The sequence below is a fragment of the Triticum urartu genome, chromosome 4A, assembly GCF_056163025.1.
Source record: "Triticum urartu cultivar PI428250 chromosome 4A, HENAU_Tu73, whole genome shotgun sequence".
Lineage (NCBI taxonomy): Eukaryota > Viridiplantae > Streptophyta > Magnoliopsida > Poales > Poaceae > Triticum > Triticum urartu.
Window position 1 is genome coordinate 430165854 of NC_141876.1, and position 12043 is coordinate 430177896.

The following is a 12043-nucleotide window of genomic DNA, read 5'->3' on the forward strand; positions in this document are numbered from 1 at the left end:
TGATCTCGCCCACCGTGATCAAAAGGCTGCAAATTCCTGATGGAGAGCTTGAGGAAACGGGTATGTTTCAAGGGGTCAGCCCGGGAAGGAGCCAGCCGAAGGGGAAGGTCACATTGCCCGTGACGTTTGGAGGTGAGTTGAACTACAGGACGGAGATGATCGTCTTCGACGTGGCCGAGATCCTCTTGCCCTAGAATAGGGTCCTCGGCCACTCGGCGCTAACCAAGTTCATGGCGGCGTCGCACTATGCCTACAATATGCTGAAGATGCCTGGGCCGTTGACCATCATCACCGTCCCTTCCGACAAGAAGGATGCCCTGATCTGCGCTGACCAACTCTATTGAGAAGTAGTTGCAGCAGCTGCCGCCAAGGCACTTGCTCCTGCCATTGAGGCCCCGGGACAGAAGAAGAAGACCGGCAAGACCTCTCGCACCCACTCCGACAAGCGCACCTCTTCGGAGTGTTGTGCTACCATTGAGGACGTGCCCGAGAGCTCTACCGGCAAGAGCAAGAAATCTAGAGCTGCACCACCAGAGACCAAGAGGGTGCCCATCAAGGAGGATGGCACGGGAGGGGCTTTCACCATAAGCTCCACCCTCGACGGCAAATAGGAAGGCGAGCTCATCGCTTTCCTGTGGGCGAATGTCGATGTGTTTGCGTGGCAAGCATCCGATATCCCCGGCGTTCCCAGGGAAGTGATTGAGCACCACCTTGTTGTCTGTCCCCATGCGCGACCCGTCAAGCAGAAGGTCAGGAAGCAAGCTTTGGAACGACAGGACTTCATCACAGAGGAGATCAGGAAATTGGAAGTGGCAGGTTTGGTGAGAGGGGTGCTCCATCCGACGTGGCTGGCCAATCTGGTGGTGGTGCACAAGGCGAATGGGAAGTGCAGGCTGTGTATTGACTACACAGATGTCAATAAGGCTTGTCCTAAGGACCCCTTCCCATTGCCGCGCATCGACCAGATTGTTGACTCCACGGCCGGGTGTGATCTGTTGTCATTCCTCGAGGCCTACTCGGGCTACCACCAGATCTTCATGGCAAGAGAAGATGAAGAGAAGACAGCCTTTATCACCCCATGTGGTATGTATTGCTTTTTACGGATGCCTTTCGGGTTGAAGAGTGCCGGCTCAACATTCGCAAGGGCGGTCCAGATTGGTTTTGAGCCCTAGCTACATAGAAATATGGAAGCATATATGGATGACATAGTGGTCAAAACCAAGGATAGGGCGACCCTTGTACAAGACCTAGGAGAGACCTTTGCCAACCTATGCAAGATCAACCTCAAGCTGAACCCTGAGAAGTGTGTCTTTGGCATTCCGTCGGGAAAACTTCTTGGGTTCTTTGTGTCGCAGTGTGGGATCGAGGCAAACCCAGACAAGATCAAGGCTATTGAGCAGATTGAGGCACCCAAGCGGATCAAGGATGTACGCCGGTTCACTGGTTGCGTTGCCGCCATGAGCAGGTTCATCTCCAAGTCCGCTGAACGTGCCCTTCCCTTCTTCAAAATCTTGAAGAAGGCAGGCCCAATGGAGTGGACCCCAGAGGCCGAGGCGGCGTTGCAGGATCTGAAGAAATGCCTTCCTCTACGCCAATACTAGTTGCGCCTAAACCACAAGAACCATTGTTGCTGTATCTAGCGGTAATGAATCAAGTGGTCAGCGCCGCACTAGTGGCGCAGAGGGAGGTCGACGAAGAGGCAGTGGCCACGGCAGGACCGGCGGATGGCAAGTCAGAGATTCCCCCGGCAGGGCCTGGTGCCGGCAAGGCAAGGCCCCTGGCAAAGTCCTACGCCATCGGGGCAGGGCCCGCGCAGCCAAGTGAAGTGGTGCAGAAGAAGATGATGCAGCACCCGTTTTACTTTGTTAGCTCCCTCTTGCAGGGGGGCAGGTCAAGGTACTCCGGTGTGCAGAAATTGCTCTTCGGCCTCCTTATGGCCTCGAGGAAGCTGCGTCATTACTTCCAAGCCCATGAGATCACTATCGTCACCCGCCTCCCATTGCAACGGATATTGCACAACCTAGATGCAACCGGAAGGATTGTGGAGTGGGCCTTGGAGTTGTCAAGATTTGGATTGAAGTTTGAAAGTACCTCGACAATCCAGAGCAGAGTCTTGGCAGAGTTCATTGTAGAATGGACCTCAATGCCCGACTAGGAAATCCAGGAGATTGCTCTCCCCGGCAGGGAGGCAAGTCGCGATTGGATCATGTACTTTGACGGGGCTTTCTCGCTGCAATGCGCCGGTGCCAGTGTGCTGCTCATCGCACCCACCGGAGAGCACCTCAAGTATGTGATCTAGATGCACTTTCCCAGGGAGATGTCCACAAACAACATTGCAGAGTACGAGGGCCTGCTCGCCGGTCTCAGGATCGCGGCAGACCTCAGGGTGAAGAAGCTCATCATCAGGGGTGATTTGCAGCTTGTCGTCAGACCAGTCAACAAATATTACCAGAGCCCGTTGATGGAGGCCTACGTAGATGAGGTGAGGAAGCTGGAGGAGCGCTTCGACGGCATTCAAGTGGAGCACGTTCCCCGAGCGGAGAACGACATCGCTGACTACCTATCAAAGCGCGCTGCATTCAAGTTACCTGTGGAACCAGGTACCTTTTTGCTTCGGCTAACTCAACCATCCGTCGAACTGTCAACGGAGCGGAACAAGCGGAGGAAATCAGGCCCCGGCAAGTACTTTCCCCCCGATCCCCCAGGGGCCACCGGCAAGAGTGTTGCCACAGACTCCGGGCCTGCCAAGGGACAGCTGGCTCCGACAGGGCGCTGAGCCCTGGCCGTAGATACGGCTGGCCCCATGGCGGAAGAAATGCCTTTGGTCCTTGCCGTCAAGCCCCAGGCTCCGGCATGGGCACATCATACCGTGCATTTCCTCCAGACAGGGGACTTCCTGAAGAGCTGGAAGAAGCGGAAAAAGTAGCCCGTCGGTCCGCCTTGTACCAGTTCATCGATGACGTCCTGTATAGAAAAAGACCGAACGGTGTGAAATTGAAGTGCATCCCCCAAGAGGAAGGACTGGAGCTATTGGTAGAGATACATGGAGGCATATGTGGCTCCCACATAGGGTCGAGGGACCTTGCCGGCAAAGCATTCCGGCAAGGCTTCTTCTGGCCCACCGCCCTCCAGGATGCGACGACACTAGTAACTATGTGTGAAGCGTGCTAGTTCCATTCAAAGAAGCTTCATCAACCAGCTCAAGCCCTTCAAACAATTCCTCTCTCCTGGCCGTTTTCGGTCTGGGGGATCGACATACTGGGCCCCTTCCCCTGTGCTGTCAGGGGCTTTGAGTACTTGTACGTTGCAATCGACAAGTTTACAAAGTGGCCGGAAGTGGAAGTAGTGAGGAAGGTGACAACACAGTCAGCCGTCAAGTTCTTCAAGGGACTAGTCTGCCGTTTTGGTGTGCCAAACAGAGTCATCGCTGACAACGGCACGCAGTTCATGAGCCACGCCTTCATGTAGTACATCTGAGACCTCGGCAGCAAGGTTTGTTTTGCTTCTGTGGCACACCCACGGAGCAACGCCCAGGAAGAGAGGGTAAATGATTAAGTATCGCAAGGCCTGAGAACGAAGACTTTTGACAAGCTGCACAAAAGCGGAAGGCGCTGGATTGATGAGTTGCCGGCGATTATTTGGTCGATCAGAATGACGCCAAATCGAGCCACCGGCCAAACACCCTTTGCCCTGGTATACAGGGCAGAAGCAGTTCTCCCCACGGAACTCATATACGGGTCACCTCGAGTGCTCGCTTATGACGAGCTTGAGCAAGAGCAATTGCGGCAAGATGATGCAACGCTCCTTGAGGAAGATCGTCTTCGGGCGGCTGTGAGAGTAGCACGCTACCAGCAAGCCTTGCGCCACTACCATAGCCGCAAGGTCCATGCCCGAAGCTTTGAGGAAGGCGACCTTGTTCTTCGGCACGTTCAGTCGGCCAAAAATTCCAACAAGTTGATGCCAAGGTGGGAAGGCCCTTATCAGGTAATACGAGTCACCAGGCCCAGCATAGTCCACCTGGAGACCGAAGATGATGTCCCAGTAAGCAATTCCTGGAACATCGAACATCTTCGCAAGTTTTACCCATAAGGCGTGGTTGTCGGGCCTCCCGGCGAACCACATTTTGTACGAGCCTTGTCGACAAGGCATGTAACCCTCTGTACAAGGCCAAGCGCAAACCCTGAGCATAAATAAACTAAGCGCTGGCGCCCTAAGTTATAGCATGCATGCTAGGTCAAGTCTTTCCCTCGGTTAGGGTTGATAGTGCTTAGCGGCAACTAACCCCTAGCCTAGAGGTCGAATGTGCGTCTTTCTATTCTCTTTGGTTCACAGGGCACGCAGACACTTCTGCTGAGCCGCTTGGGAAAAAGAGAACGAATTGGCGCTCTGGCCCCGGCAAGCCAAGACTGCTAGGGGCTGAAGATACAAGGATCCAACCACGGCAAGCCAAGGTTGCCGGGGGCTGCGGATTCAGATAAGTCTTTCATCCCCCTGTTATGCGTTTTCGTATAGAACTGGGACGTGTGAAACCTCGTTTATGTCCTTGAAACCACCGTGCTCCCCCTCTCTTGTACCCAAGAGTTACCTCCTGGGTCGGAATTTGGTAGTCGCGGTGGCGAGGAGATGAACGAGGGGCCTAACTCTACTTCGCCCTTCCTTCGCCAAGAGCGCGAGAATGGTCGACCGAAGTGGGGAGACGGCAAGGCCTATTGCCGGGCGACATGTTTATATTAAAAATAACAAGGATTCATCCTTGGCATGGGCCTCGCTCACGCACAAAGAACCCGGCAAGCACCCTTTTTCATTAAAAACATCCCATACAGGTACAGTTCATACGGAATTAAAAACATGAGCAAGGGGATAACAAGTCTTAAAATAAACAAGTGCCCGCAGGCTTACAAACAAAAAAAAGATAAGATGCCCGTAATCCCTTTCTTGTCCCTCTCCTCAGAAGGTGGAACAAGAGGGCAGGAGGGCGAAAAGAGCGCCTAGGTGAGGTGCGAGGAGCAGAAGGCGCCAAGAGAACGTCCCGGTGCCGGGAGGGGAGCACCCCGATGGAGAGCTTGGCGAGGATGGCCCTCGGCAAGGCGCGTGGCCGAGGGAGGGGCGGCACGGTCAGTCAGAGTCGGCATCCTGCCACTCGACTCCCTCGCTGTCATTGCCGCTGTCCTCCTCGTCGCTCCCATTTGAGGAGGAATCTTCATCGTCGGAGGAGCTCTCCACGCAGCACTTCAAGCGAGTTCTGAGATCTCCGAAGACCTTGACGGAGAGCAGGCTGCCCTCCGTTAACTTCAAGTAGAGGACAAGCCCCGCCATCAGGCTGTGGTTGCGTGTGAACGTCTTCCATCCGCGGCGGAGGTACATGACGTGAGGGGTAGGGAAGTCGACGTCGACCCGCGTGCCGCTGTTCCCGCAGCCCTTCATGTGCAACCAGAGGGTCCGGGGTGGATCGAGCTCCATCTCCCAAGCAAAGGCAGTAGGGAGACGGAGGCGGCGACGCGGTGGCTGGCGCAGCCTGATGAAGAACTCACGGGGCTGGTCCCCGACGTGGTGCTCCATCGGGGGAGACATCCTGGCGGAGGCAAGGTCGATGCGCCGCCCCGTCCTCCTCTCCCCTGAGCGCCACGACGACCTCGACCTCGCTCCCTCCCCCTTCCTCTCGTAGCCGGTTCCACCGCCACGAGCTCTTGGGAAGGAGGAACGTGCTCGCGAGCAGCGACCCTTGCCGCCACCATCGAAGGGCCAGCGCTTCCTCTCGCCATGGCGGATGGAAGGAAGAAGCGGAGGTGGAAGGAGACGGATGATGGAAGAATGTGGAATGTCGCCCCCCTCCTCTCCTTATAAAGGGGCGGAGTCGGGGATCGGCCGCCCCCACTCGACCAATCCGGTCATCGGGGGCACAGGGAATCAGGACCGGCCCGCTGCCCCAATCAGCGACGGCCCAGTTTCCTGCCTCCACCTCCTGCCACCTGCATGAGGGACACATGGCGAGCGAGTAGCATTGAAGGGACAGGCGAAGCAGCCACTCCCCACCCCGTGATCGTGGGGCGCAGGCACCTTGAAGGCCACGACCCGAGTCCACCTGAGTAAATAGGCCGTGCCTCTGCGCCTCCCTCCTTTGTGGGGAAGGCGCGAGCCACCTCTTTACCATGATGTGACGCATGCATGCGGGAACCACCCCACGCATGACCCCCATGTCATGCACGACCCTCCATGTCACGCGTTCAACGTGGGTCATGGGGAAGCGCGGTGGACGAGAAATTACTACGATAAAATCGGCCCCACCTGCCTGTGCACCGTTCTAGGCCTCGCCCAACAACGCGTCGCGCTTATGTGTGGCCCAGGCCCGGGGGCTCCTGTCGGTGTACAAAAGTAGGGGCCCTCCTTTTGACCCCTTTACTTGTGCACGGGCAGTCAGAGCCATGCGTCGCGGCCACACTTAGCAGGGAAGAGGAGGGAAGCCGGAGAGAAGCCAAGGCACAAGACGACCAAGGCGACGCCAAGATCGGAAGCACAGGAGGGCAAGAGGGCGAGGTGGACTCCCTCGGCAAGATCCTTGCCGAGGCGGCCCCCCACAGCCCCAGCGAGAGCCTTGCCGGGGCAACTTGCCCGATGCCAGCGGAGTGAACCACCCTTGAGCCCACCGGCTCCAACCTAACCAACTGCATTGGAACCAAGGCTCGGGAGGCGCCTCTGTGGTGGCATGCAAATCTTCGTCAAGCTCATAAATATATGAGTTCAGATGAGGACTAGAAGACGGCGACCCTCGGAGGATCCTAGCCGAGAAAATCCACAAGACCCCCGGCAAGATCTTTGCCAGGGATGACAGCAACGCCACGACAAGACCCTTGCCGAGCCCCCGCCAAGACCCTTGCCGAGGGCGTCAGCAGGGCCACTGCCAGGCCCGCACCAGCCAAAACTCTGCCGCCGTTCGCATGCAGCTGCCAGCCCAACCAGCCGGGCAGACACCTGTGTGGCAACATGCAGCTTCCAGGACAAATCAGCAAGCACCTCCGTGGCGGCATGCAGATCTTCATGAAGGCCCTACCGTCGTGCCACCTAAGCTGCCTGCCTGCCTACATGGCGTTGCACGCATCGCCAGCCTGGGCGCGTGTCGGAGCGAGGCGGAGCAGCGACAAACGGGACGGGCCTCGTTCCCGTCCCCAATAAAGCTAATGGACACCTATGTAGCGCATTTAATGCGCTTTGTCCCGTAATGTCATGCGATAAGCTCACGCATTGTAGGCCTTTCCACCTCCTGTGTGCCACTGTGGCAGCCCCTTTTTCCTATAAAAGGAGGCCCGAGGCGACCAGGAGAAGGATTCGGCTTTTTGGAACGGGACAGCCGCCGTAGCTAGTTCAGAAAGCTCAAGAACACTCAATACATCCACCAAAGCAGGACTAGGGTTTTACGCATCCTCACGGCCCGAACTTGGGTAAATGATCCATGTGCTTGCTCCTAAACCTGCTCTTCTCACGACCCCGCGCCCGCCGACCGTAGAAGGGATCCCAGTGATCCCATATGTGTCGTTCCCACCGACATTTCGGTAGGGACGTTTCACCTTTCTGGACGAAACGATATCCATTGCCGCTTCTCGACTTCAAATTGTTTCCTAGTGTCAACATAGAACGACAGGAGTGTCGTGTTAAATTTTGGATTTTTTTGGGGATCATTTGGACATTTTTATACGTTAATTGAGTTTTCTAGGCATTTATGTGCATAATCCAAAATTGAACTGCATGCACATGCTCCGTCCATAAAAACAGGTTGCAAAATCAAATTTGTGCCCCTGGTTACATGCTTAGGTCTCATGCAAGAAATGGGAATGAATGTCAAACACCCTGCCACGGTCACTCGACCGCAAATATTGAGATACCTGGTTTTTAAATTCTAGTAAATCCAAAGCTCGTCTGAAATTTATGAAACTTGGCATGCTATCATGGAGCGGCATCAACATGCCGTGGTAAATTTTTTGTCCCATTTGGGGCAGGTTTGGGGATATGCTTCTCACAAACCAGAGCTTCTCACACCAAGCCTGATGGTTTCGGTAGGGAACGTCCCACGTTTGGGGACGAAACGATATCCATTGCCTCTTATTTCTTTCAAAAACTTTCTCGTGTCAACGTAGAACAACAGGAGTGTTGTGTTAAATTTTGGGATTTTTGGGGTTCGTTTGGACATTTTTATGCATTAATTGGGTTTTTAATGCATTTATGTGCACAATTCAAATTTGAACTACATGCACATGCTCTAATGCATATAAATTGGTTGAAAAAACAAATTTGTGCCCTTGGTTGCATGCTTAGGTCCCATGCAAGAAATGGGAATCAATGTCAAACACCCTGCCACGGTCACTCGGCTGCAAACATTGAGATAGCTGGTTTTTAAATTCTAGTAAACCCAAAGCTCATCTTAAATTCATGAAACTTGGCATGCTATCATGGAGCGGCATCAAGATGTCGTGGTAAATTTTTTGTCCCATTTGGGGCAGGTTTGGGGATATGCTTCTCACAAACCAGAGCTTCTCACAACAAACCTGATGGTTTCGGTACGGAACGTCCCACCTTTGGGGACGAAACGATACCCATTGCCTCTTATTGCTTTCAAAAAATTTCTCATGTCAACGTAGAACAACAGGAGTGTTGTGTCAATTTTGGGATTTTTTGGGGTTCATGTGGACATTTTTATGCATTAATTGAGTTTTCAATGCATTTATGTGCATAATTCAAATTTGAACTACATGCACATGCTCTAATGCATATAAATTGGTTGAAAAATCAAATTTTGCCCTTGGTTGCATTCTTAGGTGCCATGCAAGAAATGGGAATGAATGTCAAACACCCTACCACGGTCACTCGGCCGCAAACATTGAGATACCTAGTTTTTGAATTCTAGTAAACCCAAAGCTCGTCTGAAATTCATGAAACTTGGCATGCTATCATGGAGCGGCATCAACATGCCGTAGTAAATTTTTTGTCCCATTTGGGGCAAGTTTGGGGATATGCTTCTCACAAACCAGAGCTTCTCACAACAAGCCTGATGGTTTCGGTAGGGAACGTCCCACCTTTGGGGACGAAACGGTAACCATTCCCTCTTATTGGTTTCAAAAAAATCCTCATGTCAACATAGAACAACAGGAGTGTTGTGTCAATTTTTGGGATTTTTCAGGGTTCGTTTGGACATTTTTATGCATTAATTGAGTTTTTAATGCATTTATGGGCATAATTCAAATTTGAACTACATGCACATGCTCTAATGCATATAAATTGGTTGAAAAATCAAATATGTGTCCTTGGGTGCATGCTTAGGTCCCATGCGAGAAGCTGGAATGAATTTCAAACACCCGGGCACCGTTAATTGCCGGCAAAACGTTGAGATACCTTGTTTTTAAATTCTAGTAAATCCAAAACCCGCGTGAAATTCATGAAACTTGGCATGCTATTATGGAATGGCACCCGACATGCTGTGGTATTTTTTGTGTCCATTTTGAGAGAAGGCGCACTCGAATAACAGCCAACAAAAGCATTTTGAAAAAATAGCTGCCACTTTAATATCTCAAACGTTTGTATAATTCAAATCGTGTGCGTTTTGTTAACCATTTACGTGACGCCACGTGTCTTCGTTTTAATGGCTATGGGAGGTGTCGTGCAGACAGCTGCTTGACATTGACTGAACGGGAGCCGTGCAAGCGGAGTCCGCTGTGCAGGCTGACTGAGAGGCGTGCAAGCTGTCCTCCAATGCGTAGGCCCACCAGGAAGCATGTGAGTTGTCCGCTTCGCGGGCTCATTGGGAAGCGAGCCCTTTGACTTCCATGTCTGCCCGCCTTCCCCTCCATTAATGGCGCCCGAGCCATTGTTTAATACGGGCGGCCTTACTATTCGCCTCCCATTCCCCTCCCCTCGCAGACCTCCACCAACGCCATGGCGCAGAATGATCATCTGCCACTAGTCTTCAAGTTTGGTGAAGTCGACTCTGAGCCGGAGGAGATAGAAAATAAGGAGGAATGGGGCCTCATGGACATGGCCTAGAATGAACTGGCCGCGACGGTTGCTGCCCCCGCTCCCAACCCCGCACCCGCGCCAGCGACCATCCCTGTAGCATTGACAGGCTGGTCGCCGAGCACTATCACAGAGCTGGAAGCCACGAGCGTCAGCGAGATCTCCACGGACCTGCGCGAGCTCGTGTACATGCCAGCGCCAGCGCCCGTGCCCGTGCACGCCCCTCCACCCATTGTGGCGCTGGCCCCCGTGCGTTTGGCTGCACTCGCCACGCCCATGCCCCAACCCGTGCGCGCCCCTCGCCCTCCACCCACCACGGCACCGGTCCCCATGTGTTTGGCTGCACCCGCGTGCGCCCGTGCCCGTGCGCGCACCCCCCTCAGCGGCATGGGACGCTGCCCTCGACCGCTACCACTCAGCGGCGCCAGCTGCCATCCTCCCACACCCCGCCCGTCGATCGCACAACGACATGATGTTTGATTTACAAGTGAAGAACATTTTGTGCTGCCTTGAAGACTTCAACAACGGCGTCCCGGGGGACGACAATGACAACGACGACGCGGTACACCGCCTCTGCCGCCGCCGGAAATAGTTTTTTGGGGGTTTAATAATGTATCTCAAATTCTCGATCATATGAATATAAATTCACAGTGTGACTGAATGAAAGACATGGTTTGAACGAACTTGCATTTTTCTCTCTTAATATACAGACTTATCAAATGATTTTCTTTTGAAAAAAAACGTCAATGGTTTTTAAATATAAAATAATCATCGCAAACGTTTTAGTTAGAACACCCGTATGCAAACTGACAGCTTCCCCGAGAAGCCAAGGGAAAATGTGCCAAGCGGGATTTCTATAGCTCTTGATTGCAAACGTTTTAGATAGAACACCCGTATGCAAAGTGAGAGCTATGGTCTTCCCTCACAGTGTAGGATTTTTGCATCCCTTCAACGCAAATGGTTGTTTTGGATGACCTGTGTGCAACCACGTAAACAATTGGGTAAGCTTTGCATCTATCATTTTGGGTATGTTGCCATTTGTCAAACTGGAAAGATTGTCATTTTTTATCTAGTAACATTGCCATTTGTCAACCTTGTAACACTGCGATTTGTCAAAATATGCAGCTAATCACTAGCACTATCTAATTTTTGCAACTAAAATCACTAGCACCGTTCATATGGACACCACTAGAAGGCGTGAGTTGATGGACACATATGCAAATGTACCATTGATTACATACAACAATTCATCAACCCACAATGACAACGAGGATACACGTTGGATTATAGATCATTTCCAATAAAACATTCTAGTAAAGTAAAGTTTTTCTCACAAAAAAATAACAAAGTGACAAAATGAACTTCAGCTCAACCACTCGTCGGCGTTGGAAACGCTTCCTTTGAACAAGAAGTGATTCTCTGGGAAGGGCCAGCTACTGTCAATCTCGAGACCAATGCAGGACTGATCATCCAGGCTGAACCGGCCTATGTCAGGACCCATATTGGGATGGTAGGGAAGCATAGCAATGTCTGAGGTATAGATACAATTGCTTCTCATAAATGGTAGTAACGTTGTGTCAACAACATCTGGATCGCCTTTCACCATCATTGGATAGTTTTGTCCAAGGAAGAGCGAGTTTCCTCCAAGACTTTCAATACTGAACTAGGGAGAAGGTGTTGGCGCTAGTACACTAGTATCCATCCTGAATACCCTGCAACGGATGTTGGAATAGGCCCGGAGAGTGCGACCAGGCGAGACAACACCTGCTTCCTTAGTAACATCAGCAGTGCCCTGTATACAGACAAGAAGAGGTGATCCATCGGAATAAGTTGCCAGGCGCCACTGAGTATATGGGTCCTGCTCGTCCTCATGCTCGTGATCATCAGCATTGTCATCTCCCCCTTGGTTATAAAAATTTTCAAGTATAGGTGGTGGAATGTTCACAGGACCTTGGAAACACAAGAAGGTTAATTAGTAAATGGAAACTAGCTAACCCGCATGCATGTGGATGAAACAATTATAATTACGGTGGAAGACAAACAT